We start from the raw sequence: 22,518 nt of genomic DNA on the forward strand, positions 1-22,518 counted from the left end.
TGCAGAGAAACCATTCTGCCAACCACGGTACTTTCATATAGATTTTTTAATTCCATTACCGGGGTAACTGTCAGGGCAGGAGGGGATGAGTTCTTTAACTCCCCCCTTCTCTGCTGCTTATCTCTGACACACACATCATAAAAGCTGATTTACAACAGCCTAATCACTTCCAGAACCTCCTCAACCTGAGGGCGGAGAGGATGTGGGTCGGCAACCAAGGATGATGAATGAGTTTTCGGGGCAGACGAACTCCATCCAGTAGGGAAGGAAAAAATTCTTCAAAATCACAGGGAAAAGCAAAAGCTGTTCAGGTGGGCTCAGTGATCTCTGCGGGGCTCTCTCCTCCAGCTCTGGAGTGGAATCAGCGTTGGCATCAACAAGCGAGCAAACACCGTAAATTCCCACACGAGCTGTCTTCTGACCCTGTCTTTTAGACGCCCCAAAGCCTGTCATTTCTGAGGACATCATGCTATGTGAACAGATTCTTATTTCGATGAGGAGGTTAACATAAAGAAGGGCAGCTTCAGTCCCACTGGGAGGTGATCTTGCTGATTCGTGTTGTGATCTCAGGATAACCGTAACCATCTCAACCCTCCCCCACACAGGAAAATGCTCTGTCAAGAGCAGGAGGGGTCCTGGTGCTCAACCCACAGCCTACTGCTAATCTCACTTATCCCAAACACAGGCTACTCCCTCGGGGACATGGGGCTGGGATTGTAAAGGCTACCTGCTCACTGCAGACATTATTAATACATTAATTTACTTAGGAATAAACCTTCTGATAGATTAACTCAGATTTGTCTCCAGGGTCCTCTTGCTTGCAGAACATGAACAGAATGGCCAATGTGGCCCACCGATGGGCAACCATCATGCATTTGCCGCTAAACAGGTGTCTCTGTGGTTAATTTCATTCTTGGCAAAGTCCAGAGTCCTGACGCAGATCTAAAGACCCTGAGGGGCCTCCAAGATCACCCAAATGCTCTTTCCAGTTTACACGGCTTCAGCAATACATTTCACCACCAGCCAGCTCATTCCAGCCCTCCTTGGAAAACCCTCCCCTCTGCACTGCTGACTTCTCTTCATCATTAATGTCACCTCTTCCGAGATACCTGCCCTGATCGCTCTTTCTCAAGTAGCAAGCTGTCCCCCACAACAACCAGTCGCTTTGCAGCCTTAACTTCTAAGGTCCCCACCCTGACTTATTTTCTTAAGTTCATATGTTTGCAGTTGAATGGATGTCCCCTGGGAGCAAGGATCATGTTCCTTGCTCACAGGACTACCTCAGAACCAGGAGTGCTCCACTGGAGCTCAGTAAATATTTATGCAATCAAGGTCAATGAAGCCTCACACTGCCACAGCTGGGAAAAAAGCAGCTACCCTCTGACCTGGAATGGGCCAGGACTTAAGGAACAACCAATTGTAATTCAGATGGGTGGTTGCCAACTGCGGGAACAGAAACACATGGTCCCACCTGTCAATCTCATTGTCCCTGGAGCTTCTTTATGCGCCCTACCATCTGGGGCCTCTCCAATTTTAAAGCTGAGGAACGGGTGGTTTATAATTAGCTCCTCGATCTGCACAAAGTGTTTGGGCTTATTAATCACAGTTCTGGAGATATGTCTAAATTAGCAGCTTCCAAGCCCCCGAGACAATCACAGATCACACCTCAACTTGGGAAACCGTCCCTCCCTCCCTGCGAGCCAAACTGAAGAGCCACCTCTGGGGCTGGGTGACTGGGGGCAATCTTTGAACCTCTAGAGACACATCTCTAAAATGGGTATAACAACCGTATCTGAGTTTGGAAATTGTAGTGCCACTAAATGAGGACAAATGTACTTCTCCTTGTTAAGCCTTATCACAGCTGCAGGAATTTTGTGTTGTCTCTAGGGCACCTTTAACTCCTGGGGTAGTCTAGAACCTCCACGAGGGCAGGAGCGGACTCCTGTTGGCCAGCCCTCCACTAGCTAACTGGTACTGCGGTATTCTACATGCTGGAAGAAAGCAGGAAGCAAGCCGCAAACTGCCAACGAAAGGAAGTGTGCCCCAAGAGTTTTGTACCCAGCCAACTGTAAAGGCAAACAAATGCTTGAAGGTGTAGATCCTATGAATAAAAGAATCTAAGACGACACCCACCACACCCCGCCCAGGCCAGAGAGATGGCAATGTTCACTGAAGACGTGCCACTGTTAAAGTAATTTGTGCCTGGAACTACTTCTCTACGCGGAGGAAATTCACGTCTTTACACCATTTATCTGTGTGCAGCCCGAGTCTCCGTGTCCAATCACTGCCTACTGACAAGAGTCCAACCAAATGCGGCTCTCCTAGGTCACTCTCTCCTGCTGCCACACACACTTTACTTCCCTTGCTGCCCAAGCCGGGATGTGTGCGCATGCGTGCCCGCAAGCGAGGTGCGGTGGGGGAGGCAGAGACCGCCCACTTAATTCCCCTTTGGAGCCTGTAGAGTCTGACCCCACGGGGGACACTGGAATGATCACAGGGCCCCAACACATGCTGGAAAACCCGGCTGCAGAATCCCAATCGACTGCATGAGCCATGGAGACAAAGTCATTCCTTCTCCAGGGGAACTCTGTTTTCTTACGAGGCAGAGAGGGTCTTTTCCTCCCCAAATAATGCAGGATCTGTGAGCTGTGCTCCATGGGGACTGTGAAGCTAGTGGCTTCCATTTATCCTTAGCCCAGAGATCGTTGTGGCCCAGAGCAAATGCCCAGGGGCCACAGGCTTCCGTCAGCACCGCAGGCCTTGCCCCGCCAAGGAGAGGGCCATGTGGAATGTCACCTGTGCTCCTCTGTGGTTAAACCGTCAGGACAAAGCTACAGCCGGGCTGCTGTAAGCAACGCCAGTGTGTCAGAATGTGCAATAAACCTGCACTGCCAATGGAAGGTCTCAGAGAAGCCGGGGACAGCGAGAAAAATCAATACCCTCAAAGGATGCCCTGGGTGTGATGGAAGAAAAGCAATCTTTGTGTTGTTCCCTCCCTCTCTTTATTCCGAGACCAGAAGGTATGCGAGTGCTCAAGTCCAGAGAGAAGACAATGCAGACTTCAAGGTAACGCAGCCCTTTTGCTGAATCTTTCTGTTCCTTATTTATTGCCCTTCCTAGACCTATCCCTCCCCTCCAAAGAAACTGGCACAGAAGGACAGAGTTGTGTTTCTGCCAAACTAAATGGTGCATCCCCATTTTACATTTCTGTAAAAAGAAAAGGGGAACTGCTCACCTTAGCCTTCCAGACATTTACGACTCACAGTGATGATTTAGTTCGCTCGCAGTAGGGTTTTCCCTTTCTGACTTTTTTTCCCTCCCCCTGAAGCAGAGACATGAATAGGAATTGTTTGGAAGAGGGGTCTGCAAAGTAGAGCCCCTGGTCCACATTCAGATCACTACTTCCTTTTGTCAATAAAGTTTTATTAGAACAGGACTACCCCCCATACCACTACAATGGCGGGAATGAGCAGTCATGACAGAGACGGGAGGACCTACGAAGCCTGAAATATTTATTATCTGGTCCTTTCTAGAAACCGACAACCTCTGGCTTAGAGCCTGGATGCGCTGGGAAGCTGTACCAAGCTTAAGCAACCCCAAAGTCGTGAGCTCGCACCGTTTAAGTATCTCAGAGCTTGTGAAAATATGTCTTTGAGGGACAAGCTGATTCAAGTGTGTGTGTGTATGTGTGTGTGGTGGGGGAGGGGTAGTTTGATCCGGTCCCTTGGGATCCTTTTTCCAACTAAGTCCATTGATTTCATCAACACTCAGAATTTCAAATTGGCAACAGCTGGAGAGAAGCTGTCATCTGGGCAGTGGGGTTTAACCACCACCACATGTTCCTCAGTGACAAGGCACGGAATGTTCGAACAGGGCAGGACAGGGACGGGTGGGGGCTGGGGCTGGAAAGAGAGGGAGAGGGGAGAGGGAGGAATTATGGGTACACTCAAAATTCCTCGCTACTAAGAGTATGACCTGTGGCCAGTGGCCACGGCGTCGTACTCAGACTTGCGGAATCCCGACCTGCCTTTGCACTGGAGCCTCTCTGGTGATTCATATGCCCTTGAGGATGAGAGGTACACTGCGCCAGAGAGGTGACAGTTTCAGGGCCAATCTTCTTAGCAACTAAAGGGGCTTCGACTCCAGGAAACCCCACACCCAAAGACACGGATTCAGGGTCTCTCAGCTTTGGTACTTTTAGCGTCTGGGGCAGGATCATTTTTGTTTCTTCCTGTATGGGGGCTGTTGTGTGCTTCGCAGGATGGTTAGCACCACTTCTGGGCTCTGCTCACTAGACGCCAGCAGTACACCCCTCCAGGTGTGACAACGCACAGTATCTCCGGACACCGCCCAATGTCCTGTGAGAATAGAACGGCCCCAGCTGAGGACTCCTGTCCGAACAGACCCAGTCCTGGGGCAGCCGCAGACCACAGCCTCAGAAGGACTCTGCTCCAGATCTGGCAGCAAAGCTGGGTAAACCCTGCTTCACTCCACCATGCACACGGGAGCCTGACCACCAGAGAGGCCGGACGCCCTGTCCTTCTAGAGAAGGTGGAATGCGTCCCACGAGGCTGGGCATGGCAATGCCTCCCAAATCGGGGAGCCCCAAAGTTGTTGTCTCTCTGAACTCCCCTCAGCTCACGCACTCCTGACAGTCTGTCTCCCACTCAGTGGGTTTCCAGAGGTCCCGGTGGTCTGGACCTTCTCGGCCTTATTTTGTTCCTCCCATCGGAAGCTTGCGAAATCCTGCTCTGTTCCTTCCTCAACTCCTGTCACAGCCCGTCTAGGGGGTCCCCAGGGACAAGCTGGTCATAAGTGCTCACAGTCACGTGTCCGACATCTGCTCCTGGGGTTCCAGGAAAAGTGCTGGCAGACGCAGGAAACCGTCTTCTTCAGGCAGCTGCTGCCCAGAGGGAGGCTGAGGCGGGCTGGCGGGGGGTGGGAGGCGGGGGGAGGTGCCCGCTTCTAATTTCGCACCACGCCACTGCCCGCCGGGATCCCCCTCCAGGGAAGGGCCCTTTCCCTGTCCCCAACCACTGGGTGAGACCGGCCCGAAATAAGGAACAGCTGCCTCACAACCGGCGGGTTTTGAAGAAGGCCGTGACCAATTCCGGTTTCCCCAACAACAGAGGCGCTGGTTTTTAGCAGCATTCATCCCAGAGACTTGCCTTTGAGCCAGAGTAGTTGGGAAGTGACAAGTGGCACAAGAAGACTAAAACCGCTTTTCTGGCACACCCAGGACAGTTGCCGGAGAGCGCCTGGTCAAGATCAAAACCTTGGTGCAGACGGGAGGTCCCTCACCTCCTATCTGCTGAATGGCTCATTAACTCCCTCATAAAGTTACCCCAATAAAGACCGACGTGTAAAAGTCAGTGTGGGGGGGGGAGCCCAGGAAGTGACATTTTTAGAAACATGTGGGGTCAATTTTAACTCCTATCCAGCTCCGTGGGGGATTGCGGCCATGTAGCCACAAAGCCTATTGCTAATTGAAAGGATGCATAAAAAATTCAAACCAGGTGAAGACTGTTTGCCGGGGTTTGCGCTGGGCTCACGCTGACCCCATGCGCTGGGCTCACGCTGACCCCATGTTGCTTTCCAGAATCCATTCACCCAAGTCAGCCAGCAGACCACACCGGAGTCTGTGTTTAGGGAACACGGGGCGGAAGCTCAGTGGCTCTCCAGCAGCCGTGAGCGGGCAGCCAGGGCCTCGGAGACTCGTTTGGTCTCTTCAATGATTCTAGGCGAAGCCAGGTTCTGGGGAGCAGACGCTTTCTGGTGACTACCGAGAAGGCGGACGATTCATTCACATAGCGGTACAGCGGCTCTAGGGAGTAATCCCATGAGGGAGGAAATGCAACTGCGGTCCTAGAGAATTAAAGACTGGCTGTACCCCGACTGAGCACCCGCACAGAACCCTGTGGTGGTGGGTGATAACTATCCTAACACCTCAAGGATCCGAAGGAGCCGGCCATGGGTGGGGGAAGGCATTCCAGGCAGAGGGAACGAGAACATTCTGTACCAGATGAAGTGCCGAGTGTCCTCAGAAGGGACAGGAGGGCTGTGTCACCAGAGCACAGGGGTGAGGACAGGGAGGCCAACAGCAGCCAGGGGGAGGTTTTGCCAGGCCACGTTGGGTTTGAAAGCATCCCTCCCACGCTTGTCTGCAGGATTAATCAAGCCCCCTTCCCCCGGGAGGCAGCACAGGCGAGTGGAGAAGAGCGCTGGCTTTGCGGTTCACCTTCCGCCTCCAGCTCCCAGCGCTATGCCTCCACCGGCAAGACCCTGGCCTGCGTGGTGCCTTCGTTCCCTCATCTGTAAAATGGGAAGAGGCGTGGACTCCACCTCCTTGCCGGTGACAGTGAAAAGGAAGGGGTCAGGACACCGAGCTTAGAACAGTGCTAGTGCCGAGATGTCAGAGGGAATGTTTTCGCTCTCTCTCTCCCTCAGTATCTGTCACTTTGCAAGTACTTCTCTGTCTGTTGTCATAGATGAAAGTGCTCGGCATTGAGATGCAAGTTTTTCAAGTGGGTAATAGAGAGCGGGAATAATGTGCCCAAGGTCACACAGCAGCCACGTCAGAACTCCTACTTTCTGCCTTTTATTTGGGTGAGTAGAAAGAGTACAAGGACTATGGCCACAGGGCTGACAGTCAGAGATCTGACAGCCAGGAGGCGAAGACAGAGGGAAAGAACCATCCACACACTGGCGCTTTGAACCGGTGGCCACCATTCACAAAACTCTTTTCATGAATGGATAACTTCCTATTGCATAAATACAAATTACTGCTACACGTAACAGCACGGGTGAAGGTCAGAAAGTGAAAGACGCCAGACACAAGAGAACACAAACAGTACGATCCCAGGGATATAAGATCAAAAACCGTCCTGAACGAATCCGAACTGTTTGAGGTTAGGACAGGGAGGGATGGAGGGGGGGAGGGGGGAAGGGGGCTTCTGCAGCCTGGTGGTGGTCTAGTGCTTGACGTGGGAGTGGGGCAGGAGTGCAATAATTCAGTGCCCATCCCTGGAAACATTTACACATGGATCCTACCTGCCTATCCACAAGCCCCCACCCCCCACCCCCCACTTAGGGGTGCATTTCCCACCCTGGTCAGCCAGCTTGGTAAGAGGGTAAAGTCTGGAGGAAAGTGGTTTACGGATTTGAGGGGCAGTATACAACAACCACTTTTAAGCTTGGGATCCTTACTTCTCAAGATCTGACTGACCTTACACAGAGCCGGGAGTTGACAGAGTGCTATTCTTGGCATAAAAGTTCATGACATCATGTGCGACGGAGCAATGACTGGGATGACTGGGGGTGAACAGATACAATGAAGGAGAGGCAGACGGCGTGGCTGTCCAAAGGATGGGTAGATGGTGTGCAGAACTGAAAGGGTCGGGACAGAATGGGAAAATGGATGAATCAATGAATGCATGCGAGGCGATACACGTATAGAAAAAGACATGGCTTGGGGATTTCATCAAGATCTTACAAATTCAAGCTACAGAATATAGTTTTTGGGTAAGAATTAAGTTTTCAAGTAATCATTATTACTTCTTTTGTTCATTTACACCAAAGATAGTCTTCGTTGGTCCCTCCTGCCGTGTCTGGAGGGGAAGGCAGTGTGGTACCTGCTCTTGGAGAACTGGAAAGAAAGACAAAACGATGAATAACTTGCCCAAGGACATAGATGATGACGGGAATCAGTGACAAAGGCAGGGACTGAATTAGTTCTCCAGAGGCAGCCTCTTCTCCAACTTCAGCAGGCATGCAAGTCCCCCAGGTGTCTTCTTAAAATGATAATTGGGGTCCACTGCATCTGGGGCTGGGGCCAAGATTCTGAATTTCTAACAAGCCCCAGGAGGTGCCCATGTTGCTGGTCCACAAACCACACTTGAAACAGCAAAGGTCTGGGTACTTTCCTGTATCATGAACTTGGAAAGACAGCTTGGTTTCGCTTGTTTCTCATAACACATCCAGGAAGGTGCTGATCGCAGACCAACCAGAGGGCTGTTCCTGAGCACGTAAAGCCCCAATCTCTGGCCAGGAGACCAAAGAACTCAGAGAAAGAGGGAGAGAAAGTACAGCCTTGCTCTGCCCTGTTCCCCTCTTCTCCACTCATTAACATAAATGAGGCTGCCAACAACCTACTTCCCTGCTTTTCTTTTCTTTTCTTTTAAAGAATTTATTTATTTATTTGGGAGAGGGAGAGAGGAGAGCAAGAGTGTGCTTGTGCCTGAGAGGGCACGAGCCAGGGGAAGGGGCAGAAGGAGGGGGAGAAGCAGATGCCCCGCTGATCAAGGAGCAGGGTGTGGGGCTCGATCCCACGACCCTGAGATCATGACCTGAGCCAAAGGCACACACTTAACCAACTGAGCCACCCAGGTGGCCCCCATTTCCCTGCTTCTGACAAGGGCAAAGCCAGGACTGAGTTCTTCGAAAGCATAAAAACACTGAACCTGGCCATGCAAACTTTCCTTCCTGCTCTCGGTCTGTGCCCTTCACCGGGCTTCCTGAGGCAGCCTAGGCTTGGCGAGCCTCACCCTCCACACAGATGGCGAAAGCAGCTGCTAGCCCAGGAGGAGCTGGGAATCCAGAGTTCCCCAAAGCCCTCAGATCTCTCTCCCCACACCTTGCCAGTGGCACACATATCCCAGCCTGGGAGTTGAGGGAACTTTTACAAAGTATCCTTTCTGGATTAGTGAGAAAGGATCCTGTACGCAAGTCAGTCTGGCCCTTTCTGAAGCACTTCTGAAAATCTTTAACTGCTTAAGTGCAGTAGGAATTAATAAAGGAGACACTTGGACGATAGAACCTCTTCCCCACCTGCCTCCAGCCTACTCAAAAGGACACGTTTTGGGAAACAGTGGCTCAACACTGACTTCCTGTTAAAATCCAAACAAGTCTGCTTACAATTTCTATCCCCATCGCTGGGAGAGGGGCACGCGCAGTGGAAACTGAAGCCTAGGGCAAAAAGGAAGTAATCAGTAAAATGGATCCTGTCTTTATAGAGTTTTTAAGTTTTGTTTCTCATGGATTTTTGCATGAATTTTGATTCTGAAAATGCTGCGATGAACTACTGTGTATCTTGATGACCGAGTTTTTGACTCCCCTTTCAATTCTGTACCCATGGGAGGGGTTTCATGCATCTCCCCCTGCCCCACACCCCACCGGACAGGCCACTCCCCTTTTACCTTTTACCTTGTTCAAATATTTCATTTCCTTTGTGAAATTCCATGGATTGTACACTTCCTATAAACTGTGTTTACTAGGGTAGTGAAAAAGTAATTGGTCTGGACAGGGAAGGACCTAGAGTTCAGTCACAGCTCTGCTGCCCACTCCTGGAAGAAGGAATAAATCATTTTTCCCCTTTGAACCCCAGTTCCTTTTCTGAACCTGCACTGGAGATTCTCCGACCTTCCCCCAGCTGAGTCTGTAAGTTTTTTTTTTTTTTTTTTTTTTTTTTTTAAAAAGATGATTCAAGGGGCACCTGGGTGGCTCAGTGGGTTAAGCCACTGCCTTCGGCTCAGGTCATGATCTCAGGGTCCTGGGATCGAGTCCCGCATCGGGCTCTCTGCTCAGCAGGGAGCCTGCTTCCTCCTCTCTCTGTCAAATAAATAAATAAAATCTTTAAAAAAAAAAAAAGATGATTCAAAAGCCTTTTTGTCTTTTGTTTCTATTGAGATGTATTTGACACATAATCTTGTATTTGCTTTAGGTGCACAACACAATGATTGGATATAGGTATATCTTGCAAAATGATCACCACAGTAAGTCTAGTTAACATCCGTTAGCATATAAAGTTCCAATTTTTGTGATGAGAACTTTTAGAATCTTCTCTCTTAGCAACTTTCAAATATACAATACAGTATTATTAACTACAGTCCTTATGTTGTACATCACTTGGACTTACTATTTATCTTACTAAATAAAAAATTTTTTTAAAAGATTTTATTTGGGGCACCTGGGTGGCTCAGTGGGTTAAGCCTCTGCCTCCGGCTCGGGTCATGATCTCAGGGTCCTGGGATCGAGCCCCATGTCGGGCTCTCTCTTCGGCAGGGAGCCTGCTTCTCCCTCTCTTTCTGCCTACTTGTGATCTCTCTCTCTCTGTCATATAAGTAAATAAAATCTTTAAAAAAAATAAATAAAAGATTTTATTTATTTATTTGAGAGAGAGAAAAAATAGGAGTGGAGGGGAGGGGCAGAGGCAGAAGGAGAAGCAGACTCCATGCTGAGCAAGGAGCCCTATGTGGGGCTTGATCCTGGGATTCTATGATCATGACCTGAGCCAAAGGCAGATGCCCAACTTGGTGAACAACACAGGCACTGCCCCCACCCCGGCTTTAAAAAAATTTTTTAAAAAAGATTATTTATTTTGGGGGGAGGGAGGGCAGAGAGTGGTGGGGGGGGGGACCCCAAGCTGACCGCACTGAGTGCAGAGCCCCATGTGGGGCTTGATCTCATGACCCTGAGATCATGACCTGAGCTGAAATCAAGAGTTGGATGCTTAACTGACTGAGCCACTCAGGCACCCCATCGGGACTTATTTATTTATAACTGGACTTTTGTACCTTTTGACCCCCTTCACTCATTTCTGTGAAAGTTTGTGATTTTGATTCTATGACTGCAGACGGACAGCTCACGTTATCAGATCAGTATGGATCACTGGGAAGATACCAGAACACAGCCTAATCCCCCAAGGAATGGTGTCTGATCAAGGGAGTAATCGAGAGGGCAAGGAGAAGTCCTGGAGCGCTGTCTGAGGCTTCTCGGCCTTTTGGCTAAGATCAAGTGTGAAATGAAAACACGTAGGACGTTCCCAGGCAGTTAGGGAACATTTAAGGACGTAGTCTGTTGAAAGAAAGAAAAGAAAATGAGAGGAGAAACCTAAATACAAGATTTGTGTATTTCGTCACTGCTTGTTACGCTGAACCAATAGGCGGTCACAAGCGGATCACGTGGTACCTTCTAGCTTGTGCTTTGTCCCCAGAAAGTCAGAATGGAACGGCGAAGGCTCACTTTAAAATAGAGTGGGGGGACACCTGCTTGGCTTGGTTGGTTGGGAGTCTGCCTTCGGCTAGGGTCATGATCTTGGGGTCCTGGGATCGAGTCCGTGTCGGGCTCCTTGCTTGGTGGGGAGCCTGCTTCTCCCTCTGCCTACCGCTCTCCCTGCTTGCACGCCCTCTCTCTCTTTCTCTCTCTGACAAATAAATAAAATAAAATAAAATAAAATAAAATAAAATAAAATAAAATAAAATAAAATAAAATAAAACAGAGTGGGGTCCTGACAGCATCTGTTTTAGAGTCACCTGGGTGGCTTCTTTAAATGCAGTGTCCCAGGGGGGCCTGGGGGATGGACACTGGGGAGGGTAGGTGCTATGGTGAGTGCTGTGAAATGTGTAAGCCTGATGATTCACAGACCTGTACCCCTGGGGAAAATAATACATTATATGTTACTATAAAAAAATTAATGCAGAGTCCCAGTTCCTGTCCCAGACCTACTGCCTCAGGACTTAGGGGAGTGGAGCTCAAGACTACATTTGCAACAAGTGTTCCGGTAGATTTCCATACCTCTTTTAAATTAAAAAACCCACTGCTTTGAAGTCAGATGGGTGTGAATAAATAAACAGGTCAGACCCCCTTACTAGCCGCAACCTTGGAATTCGGAGTCTGAAAAGCCGCCTGTTACAGATCTCTGCCTCGAGGCAGGCCAAGCAAGGTGCGAGGGTTCTGTGACCTGCCAAGCCCTGAGCCGCTTTCAGATGCAGGATTTCCAGTTTGTGTTACCTTTCCCACCAGATCTTGGCAGGTGAAGACTGATGACTTAATTCCCCGGCCCCTGTCACTAAGTGTGGTCCCTGTGCCAACCCAGCCAGGGTGGATGGCAACCCAGCTCCCCTGGAAACTGTTCAGATGGCTAGCTCCCGAGAAACCCATCAGGCTGCTGGAGAAGGTAGCGAGAAAGGGATTTTACTTGGTCCGGCTCCAGCTCTTGGGCCATCAGAGCTGTTCTTTGCTCTGGGAGCACATAAAACCCCCAAATACCAGAGCAGATGGGGGACCATGCTGAGCACGCTCTATAGTCCCCATCTTCAAGAAGGATTTTTGGTCCTACCAAGTGCCAAGCTCAGAGCACCTCCTCTTTCGGTGGAAGTACAAAAGGGCAATTGGGTAGTATCTACAGAAACTTGCCATGTGCCTATCCTTTGGTCCAGAGGTCCCACTTCTAGGGATTGGTCCTATGGAGAAACCTGAACAAGGATACAAACGACAGTGAAATGCTGCAAAAAATCCAAGTGTCCAGCCATAGGGGATGTGTTAAAAGAATGATGATACCATCACATAATGAAACGCTATATGGCTTCATGTCAGTTAGACCTATATACACCAAGAGGGAAAGATGAACAAGATATAATGTTAAGTAAAAAAACATATTGCAGAATGGTATGATGACTTTGCTGTTTACAATTATTTATCTGTCAGTGTATGCCCAGAGATAAATACTAATGGAATTGTCACCTAACGGTAGGTAGATGCAAACTGGGGGATGGTTTCAATTTATATAGTACAGTTGACCCCTGTTCAGGTTTTAACTGTGTGGGTCTACTTATACATGGATTTTTTTTATTTTTTGAAACAGTGCTGTGCTATAAATGTATTTTCTCTTCCTTATGGATGTCTTAACATTTCCTTTTCTCTAGCTTACTTTATTGCATAAACATAGTATAGAATATATTTAATATAAAAAATGTGTTAACTGTTTATGTCATCAGTAAGGCTTTTGGCCAACAGGAGGCTTTGAGTAAGTTAAGTTTTTGGGGAGTTAAAAGTTATATGCAGACTTTCGACTACGCAGGGGCTCAGTACCCCCAACCCCATGTTCTTCAAGGGCCAACTATATATTTCTGTAGTTTTGTAATATTTTAAAAACTATTTTTGTTTGTAACTTAGAGAAGACGATAAAATTACATGGAAAACGTTGGGAGCGGGGTGCCTGGGTGGCTCAGTGGGTTAAAGCCTCTGCCTTCAGCTCAGGTCATGATCCCAGGGTCCTGGGATGGAGCCTCACATCAGGCTCTCTGCTCTTCGGGGAGCCTGTTTCCTCCTCTCTCTCTGCCTGCCTCTCTGCCTACTTGTGATCTCTGTCTGTCAAATAAATAAATAAAATCTAAAAAAAAAAAAAAAAAAGAAAGAAAGAAAACATTGGGAGTGACGAAAATTACATAGAAAACACTGGGAGCTGGTCGCTTTTTACCTTGGCCCACCTCTCAGGAAAGCTAGAGGCAAGACGCTTTTTCTGGGGCTGAACAGAGCCCAGGACAAGGATATTGAGCACAAAGTCTACCCTTGACAGAACACTGTGAGGCACAGCAAAGACAAATTCTACCCCACATGTTGTGCTAAGTTATTCGGAACTGTCTGCGATGAAAAATAATCTGGAGTTCACAAGGGAGGCACGGGAAATCAGGGTCAGTGGTTCTAGATCTCCAAGCGGCCTATCTCCACCCATACCTTCACCCCAAAGCTCTGAACCCAGACAGAGGACAGGCCACCTCTAGGGCTGGTGTTAAGTATGAGCCACAAGGACATTTGCGGCACAAGGTCAATGCTGTACAAGGAGCTGTGTCCTGGTGGCTAAGGCTCTCTAGAAATCCGGTTGCCTCTCAGCAACTGTGTGCTCTTGGACAATTCCCTTTGCCCCTCTTGGCCTCTGTTTTCCCATCGGTAAAATGGAGGCTCACTTGTTCACCAACATTTCATGAATGCCTACCCCGTATGAAATTGATCCAATACGCACCAAATGTCAGACAATGCTCCAGCCGCCGGGGCAATAGGAGCAAAGCAAACCAGACGCCAGTCTCTGCCCTTAAGCAGCTCTCCTCCCTGTAGGGGAGGGAGACAATCAACAAAATAAGTGGCATATAGTGCTAAATGCTACGGAGGAAAAGAAGGCAGGGAAGGGGGAAGGGAGGCATTTTGTGGGGGGCTGCCCCAGGGAAGAGGAACAGACCCCACCCATACAGAATGGGCTAATGCACATAACTCTGCAGACACAGCGCCATCCCACAGCATCTAGTGACCAAGGCCGTTACGACCAAGACTACCATTATCACCACCACCGTCTGCCTGCTCCTCTCCTCCTACCTCTGCAGCCAAGTCCTGTCTGTGTAAGTTTTTCTTCATTGGTATTTCACAATAAGTAGCCTTTTGAATAATTTATCAGGGACAAGGCATTGCCACTAAACAATTTTACATATTCATTCTCATTTGATTTTCACGAATCCCTTAAAAGTAGGTTTTGTTACTTTGGTTTTTTTTTTTTTTTTTTTTTTTAAACTAAGAGGGAGGTTGTGGTGGTGTGGGGAGAAGAGGATTTCCTCATAGTTTATATGATTTAAAAAGTTCCTCACTGGGGCACCTGGGTGGCTCAGTTGGTTAAGTGTCTGCTTTGGCTCAGGTCACGATCCCAGGGTCCTGGGATCGAGCCCTCCATAAGGCTCCCTGCTCAGCACGGAGCCTGCTTCTCCCTCTCCCTTGGCTGCTCCCCTGGCTTGTGCTCTCTCTTTTCCTCTGTCAAATAAATAAAGTCTTTAAAACAATAATTTAAGAAGTTCCCCATTTTTCTTTTTTATTATAGTTTGCGGCATTTCAGGCTTCGCCCATGGAAAGAGCCTCCAGTCTCACAGAGAACAGGTGCCGGTGGCGGAAGAGGACGCGCAGAAAGAGGAGAAAGGAAGCAGGAAGGCTGGGGTGGTCTGAGAGTGCCCACAGCCCATCCGCGGGGCAAGGAGTGCTCCCTGCTTTCTCCATGCTCAGAGCAACGGAGTCCCTGCCGTTGGTACGGCACACACATGGAGCTTCTCCACAGGCAGAAAGAACCTTCCGGAGACAGATTCAACCTCTGTTGCTAAGGGGAGGTAGGGCCTTGGGCAAAGTCAAACCAGGGATCGTCCAGGAGGGGTGTGGTATGGCTCGGCTCTGCGTCCTTGATGGACCGTGAGAGGTGTAGTGGGGGAGAGCTATAAGCACTTTAAAAGGCAGCTTCAGCCTCTGAATCACTGGATACAGTACCTTCCCCCACTCTGTTGTGACAAGTCAAAATTTCAGACACGGCAGAATGTCCTGTGGAGAGTAAACTCACCCTGACCGAGAAGCACGGGATTATGTGTAGAAGGACAGAACTTGGGCACTAGGACCCTGGTTCAAGCCACCGGCTGCACTGGGGTCCCAAATGTGTTATTCAACACCTTCAAGACCTGATTCCTTGTCTGTGAAACGGAGATGAGATGATACGTATGACTCATGGCGTTATTGTCAAGAAGAACTAAGAAAAGTTAGTAGTTAACACAGCATCCCACTCTCAAGGCTTCACAGCTGTCAGCTCTGTTTGTGACGAGAGATCTTGGTGGCCTCAGAGATGCACAACGGGTGGTCTCTGAACAGTGGAGGGGGGGTCTGCAAAGAATGAGGAACTCTGGGCGGGTGGGGGTGTGCGAGTCTTGTGTTTCGTTTGTTAAAGAGAGGGCATGCCTTATTCAAAACCCAACAAAACGTGGGAAACACTGCTCAGAGTCCGCGCTGTTTGAAGCAGCAAGACAGAGGACCTTGGTTCTACCAGAACAAGGCAAAGCAACAAGCAGGAGGAGGAAGAGGTGGGACTCCCCTGTCCCAGCCGGCTGCTCTCAGCCTGCAATGACGGCTCATAAGGCGGTTTTAGCTGAGCCCAAGCTGGCTGCTATGAGGAAGAGAAGCAAACGGTGAATGGTGTGGAAGATGATTTTTTGAGGGGCCTGAGGCCGTCGGTGGACCCTGTCCATTTTGGCTTCACATGCTGCTGTCTTCCTAGAGAACCCTTCCCAACAGAGAAAGACCTAAGCTTTCTGTAAACTCCTTTTTCTTGGGCATAGTTAAGGGATGATGTCACCCAGAGCCCCTCTCCTTCTTCAGGAGCTTTTATTTGGTGGAGGAAAACACAGAGGAGTGGTTACACGTGTGGACTGGCAAACCCCACTTAGCCCATTCACTAGCTACGTGACCTTAAATTCTTTGACTCTTGGTTCTCTTATCTCCAAGAAGGGGACAATTGCTGTACTTTTTCTTTTTGTTATTAATGTCCCGTTGGCTTTTCCATTTCAGTCCTTAGCAACAACAGAATCAAAATACATGGGTCCTGAGAATATTCCCCCACCTCTGCTGATGTGGAAACAACACACGTTTTTTGTGTTTACTGTGTTAAGTGTCTTCTCACTTCATCCTAAGATGGCTATAGGTGAGGGAATACGGGCTCAAGAAGTTTAGATCATTTGCTCAAGGTCACAGAGCTGGTAACAGACAGAGCTGAGAGTTAACAGGAATCTATCCGACTCTTGAGACTATCACCTTAATAGCAATTTCTAGGGCCTTTGGGTAGAATTTCATAGAGGACAGATGTTCCTACAGCACATTTTTGTGTGTTCACAAAAGAACATTTTCTCCCTTAAGATGTGGTACTTCACAGAGACAGGGCCAGAGTAGGGCAATAAAAGCAGAACGACCTCATAGATCATCCCAGAAGCTAGAAACAAATGTACCTAATGAAAAATTTGGATTTGCCTTAATACCCTCCTTCTCAATCTTGCCTCCTTGATAGAATTACTGGGGAGCATGAAAATATCCCCTGGCCCAAACTAAATGCCAGATACCAGTTACACTGGACTCTTAGGGATGGGGCAGAGGCACTTGCATCTTTTACATTCCTGGGATGATTCCATGTGTGACCAAGACTGAGAAGCAGTGTCTGAGTATTTTAGCATCTACCTGACATCTCACCAATCACACTTTCCCTTAAGCAAGACCAAGAAGGCCCGGTGGCCATTGTCTTTAGAATAAGTGTTAAGTATTCACTCTAAACCTTTTGGGTTTGAGGTGGCAAATCCCATGAGATATTGGCTCCTTTTTCCCTCTTAGTCACAGCCAAGGGCCTCAAACATGTGATGGTTCTTGAGATTTGCTAAGGATAAGTCTTGGTCACCACTCAGTGAATGTGACATAACTGAATTCGTGAAGGTCTCATCTCTTGTCCTACCACAGTGATGAGATTCTAGAAGGGCAATATCACACGCTAACTTCCCGTCCCAGCAACACAAAATCCTCCTGCTGAACTTCTGGGCCTTGGCCTTAGGGATTTTGAGGAAAGGTGGAAGGACCCAGAGCTTTGAAGGTAAAGTGAAAGCCTTCTGTAATTTTGGCAACATCCACCTGGGAAAAACGACAGCTACTCAATATTTCTTCAAGACAAGCATATCCAAAGAACACTGGATTTTGTTGGCCAGGGCCAATACTGGCTAATTTGTGCAATAAAAAAAGGGGTTTTGTGAATCATACTTCTGCGTAACATATGTTTTCAAGGATTACTGTTTACTTAAGGAAAGACTTTTGCATTAATCAGATTTATGCATTAGTTGCGTTGCTAAGCCTGGATACCTGGGGTTATATGCAAATGTACTGCGTATATGAAACCCAGGATATGACTAAGCACTGAAAGTAAATGTAAGCCACAGCAATAGAAAGATAAACAGAAAGAGCTCACAGACTTTCAAAAAACTTTTTTTGTCTTAAATGGCATGTCCTCCCCTCACACTCCGCAACGCATGAAATTTTTCACCTAATGCTTCCTTATACACTTGCATTTGCTTTTTCGACTCCCTGTGCAAGTCAGCTGACTTTTTCTACTTTAAGACACCCCCACTGAAAAAGGGGACGAGGACAGTGTTCTCAGAGGGATTCCAGGAGGTTGAACCAGAGCCAGCAATAAAATGTGACTGCTTCACAGCTCTAAATATAACTCTCCCCCTTGACAACTCTGCTGGCCTGCTTTCAGTTGCTGGAACTGCACAAGTTCTCTTTTGCCTCAGGGCCTTTGCATATGCCATTCCTAAGGCCAATAGGGCCTCCCTCCCTCCCCTTCTCTTCCTGTGCCAGACCAAGTCCTTTTATCTAATTCTTGCTACAATATCACTTCAGAGAGCTTCCTGGTCATCCTTTTGAGGTGGTTAACCCTCAACATTCTCTATTCTTGACCCTGTTCATTGCCTTCATGGCACTTAATCACAATCTGTCCACGTGTGTCTCTGTGTGTGTGCGTGTGTGTGTGTGTGTGTGTGTTTCTTCTCTGGCTTCTAGTGAGTGGGGCTTGACTTCTGGGAGGAGATCGGAGTGCAGAGAGTGAGAGAGCTCAAGGTGTTGCCTTGGTTCCCTCCCAAGGCTGCAGTTTTGGCTGCAATTCTCTCCCTGAGTCCTTAGTTCTACTCAGCAGCCCTCCTTCATTAGCCTTTAATTACTCTTTGAATGTGCTGCCTATTTCCTGCTGGGGCTCTGACCCCCATAGGGACTGGGTGGGATTCATTCACCAATGTCTATAAATGTCGATTTATGCTCAATAAATATTTGTTGACCACATGAATATAAAAGAATGAAGAATCAAGATTTAAAAAAATGTCCTCCTCCTCCCTATTCTGTTTCCAAAACAATCTTGAATCAAACTCTAGGATAGCAGACAGATTAAAAAAGGGATGTTGGGATTCTGGGTGGGTGGGGGAGACACACAAGCATGGTCCTCCTTTGAATGGCAACTCTAGAAACCCAGTGTGTTGGAGATCTTGGGGGAATGCCACGAGGGATGATGTGGCATCTTCTCCTGTGTTTACAGTTTGCGGTACAGGATATTAGGGGCTGGGCTGACAGTGTTTACATCTCAGTGCTCCCCGGGGGACTTTGGGTTCAGCTGGTGGAAGACAAAAGGGGTGGATGGGGGTGGGGAGTAGATGATACTTCTGTGCACCCACGGAAGAGGATTTAAAATTCTTTTTTTTTTTTTTTTTTTTTTTTTGCTGTCGTCTTGGAGCTCAGAGGAAAGCTGGAATAAAAACTGTCCTCGGGTCTGATGGGCTCCATCTCTTACTGGCAGATAAAAGTGTGGCACCCAGGGGCCCTGACTACTGAGGCCCCCACAATAAACAGATTCAGAGAGCAGAGAATGACAGAGGAAGCCATCTGCTTCTCCGGAGGCTCGAATCCCAAGCAGAAAGCAAGCCACAAAGGACAGTGCTCAAGGTGATAGAAAGCCCAGCCACTTATAGCTCACCGTCCCCTCAAGGATGGTGAGATCTGGGCTGCATGGAGAACCATCTGAGAACCCTGGGGCCAGGCTGGAATCACTCCCCCACCCCCACCCCGGGGCCAGAGCTTGAAACACATCTGCAGATGAGGGCCTGGCTGGGCTTGTTCCTGCGGCTGATAACGATCTCCATGGAAAACTTCCACTGTTGTCTGTCCCCATTGTCTTCCCAGCTCAGGGCCCAGAGCAGGGCCTGCTTCTCATCCACAGATGGAAAGAACAAATTAACTCCTGTAAGCTGTATCGAATGGGAATTCTCTGAGAGGTTAATTGATGCTGGGGTGGGGGGGGGGAGTGGAGGAGGAGGAAGGGAGGTCAGAGAAGCAAAGGCTGAAGTCCAGGAGCTGGCAGGGACCCTTCTCACACGGGGAGGGAGGGCTCCATTAGTACTAATAGTGTTACACGGGCAGAATTAGGCCACAGATTGCGGTAGCCTCTTCAAGCTCAGAGAAGGCTGGAGACTGAGATCCAGGGTTGCTGCGATCACCCCTGAAGATCCAAACAGCAGGACTCCCCACTTTGGGTGTCTGCGTGGGTCTGGACTGCTGACCTCGGCAGAACTGCCAGGTATCACGGCCCATCTGTCGATTCCTGCACCTCGGAAGGATTTCTGAATTCCATTCGCGCTCTCCTCTCCCTGGTTAAGTGAGCAAGGAGCTGAGACACAGTTAAAGGAAGGCGGCAGGAGGTCGGCACTCTGGGGCCCCCGATAATAAGAATAATAATAACTCTCCAATATTGAACTTGCCATGTGCCAGACATGCAATGAGGTGCTTTCTGCATACTACCCCACGCTTCACGATGGCCCCGGGGGAGAATACATTGATAATCACACTACGGGATGCTGAGGAAGTGAGAGGTTTAAGCCACCAGCCTGAGGCCACATAGCTACAGCAGCAGTGCGATTTCAGCCAGGTCATTGTGACCCTTAAACACTAAACCCCAGCGTGGGCTGCAGCTGGGGTCAGAGTGAGAAACACAATGGGCTCATTCCACTGCAGGGGGTACTTCTGAAATGCCCGGTCTGGGAGGAGGCGCCTTCTAGAGCCATTAGTTCGGGAGTCTAAGCGCCTGCCGCGGGAAGGGAAAACTTCCAAGGCAATAGTCTAGACCCGGCTTTCTCCGCCTTGGTGCTACTGTCTCATGGGACCAGATGGCTCTTGGTTGGAGGGAAGGTGCTGTTCTGTGCCTTGTAGGCTGTGGAGCTGCACCCCTGGCCTCTACCCCCTGGAAGCTACTAGCAACCTGCACCCCAAGTTGTGACAATCAAAAATGTTTCCAAGTGGCGTGCCCAGATGGCACAGCCAGTTGAGTGTCTGACTCTTGGTTTTGGCTTAGGTCATGGTCTCAGGGTCATGGGATCAAGCCCCTCGTTGGGTTCTGTGCTCAGCATGGAGTTTGCTTGAGATTCTCTCTCCCCCTCTCTCTGCCCCTGCTACTCGTGCTCTCTTCCTCTCTCTAAAATAAGTCAGTCTTTAAAATATTGTCTCCAAGCATTGCTAAATGTCCCTTAGGTAACAAAACCCCTACCCCTCCCCACTCACCCCTGCTGAGAACCGGTGACCTAGACCACCCTGCTCACCCCGCAGGGGCCTTTGTGTCTATGTGTTTATCCCAGGTAAAGGGAATTTCTCTTCTGATCTTCTTACCTAGGACCCAGGATCCAGATATAAAGAAAGAAATTTTTTTAAAAAATGAGTTATTCTAGGCTGTTTTCTCTCCTCTCCCTTCCAGCTCTGAGCTCAATCTGCTTCCAAGGAAAAGACACAAGGAAAGCCTGAACTGGACTTTCCTGCCTTTGAAAGTCAGTGCCTCCAACTAACAAGGCAGCCATCAGTAGCCTGCTCCTGCCGGGCTGAGACACCCAGGCAAGGTCCAGCAGGCTCACCGCTGGGGAGCACAGAATCCCTTCCAGGGCCAGTCACGCAGGTGGTTAGAATCAGAATAAGGCCTCCCAGGTGGCCCCAGACTGATAACGGGCTGAGTCCAAGAAGCAAGAATCCCTTATACTCTACAGGGCTGAAGAGTCAAGGAGCTGTTCCAACGAAAGGCCCAGAGAACAGAAAGGAATATACCAAAGGACGTATTTTACTGCTTTCTGCAAAGAGCAAAATGAGCACGTTTTTGCCCCAGTCCTTGTACGTGGGAGGGATAAAAGACAAAAGAGAAGACAGGGAGCTGGGTAGTCCACAAACGGGGCCATCAAACCCTCAGGGAGCCCAGAGTTGAGAAAGGCTTTTTTCTGGATCCCAGGAAAGGAGTGGAGGAAATGGGTCTGTTCTAGTTAAGTGGAGGGGGAATTCAGCAGGACATTTTTAAGCTGTTCGAAGTTTTTGTACCAAAGAAAACACTAGGCTTTTTCTTAGTAATTTTGTGTTGGAAGACGCAGACTTTATCTTCTAGATGGTGCCCCGCCTGTTTACTCAGCCTGATTTGTGGCAGCTGCCTCCCAGAAACACGGCGTGCTCTGGTTTTGATTTGGGAAGGGTAGGCGGGAGGAGGTGCCTGGAGGTGCCTGGCGGCACACCGCTGGAAACACACACACACACACACACACACATACACACCCCACACACACAACTACCTGACTGTTCATGGTGATGCGCCTGAAAATTATTCGAAGTTAACCAACCAATCAACCCACTTCCAATTCATGAAAACTGTGGTCTCCTGGCCTTCACTTGCACATCGATTTCCAGCCGAAACAGGCCCTATTTGGAGTCAGAGTATTTTATTGTTCACCTTTCCTGCTGCCTTCAATGACACTACCAAAACCACCAAATGCTCTTAGCAGGTATCACTCTCTTTCATAGTTAGCCCAGACTGAGTGCTTAAGAAACACGCCCTCCGTGTTTCAGATAACATGCTCTTAGCTTGCTTAGATGCTATTTACGGTACCAAGGGCTATCCGATGTCAGGGACATCTTCAGAACTTTTTAGAAGAAACACAATCCAATTTTTCTTTTGTCCAAACAGGAGGCTAGACTCATGACTGAGAGAAGATACAAGAGGGGTACCATCGGCGAGAAGAAACTTCTAACCACAGACAAGGCGGCAGGGAGGGCTGCTTACCCCAGCATGACCTGGGTTTCTCTAGCTCAGTGTTTCGTAAACTTGACGGACCCAAGAGTTCTGTGGGGGCGTCTGTTAGAAATGCTGATTCTCAGGTCTGGCCAGTGAGAGACTCTGTTTGCAGGACTCGGATGGGCCCAAGAACGTGTACTGTTGCCAAGCATCCCAGGTCAATGGGTGGTCCCCGGGTAACGGACTAATGGAGGGGTGGTGACTTTTTACATGAAGAAACAGGCTCCTCAAAGCTGCCCCAGGTGGCTTGTACTAGGAAGTGGGGTTTCAATCACACT

The 22,518-nt window shown here is 48.9% G+C and overlaps 1 protein-coding gene across 5 annotated transcripts in view; it reads right to left on the reverse strand.

Annotated features, from left to right (window-relative positions):
- PRICKLE2 (prickle planar cell polarity protein 2) overlaps positions 1–22,518 on the reverse strand; it is a 320,192-nt gene that overhangs the window by 9,226 nt on the left and 288,448 nt on the right. The window lies entirely within an intron of this gene.

This window comes from Mustela erminea, chromosome 1, assembly GCF_009829155.1.
Source record: "Mustela erminea isolate mMusErm1 chromosome 1, mMusErm1.Pri, whole genome shotgun sequence".
Taxonomy (NCBI): Eukaryota; Metazoa; Chordata; class Mammalia; order Carnivora; family Mustelidae; genus Mustela; species Mustela erminea.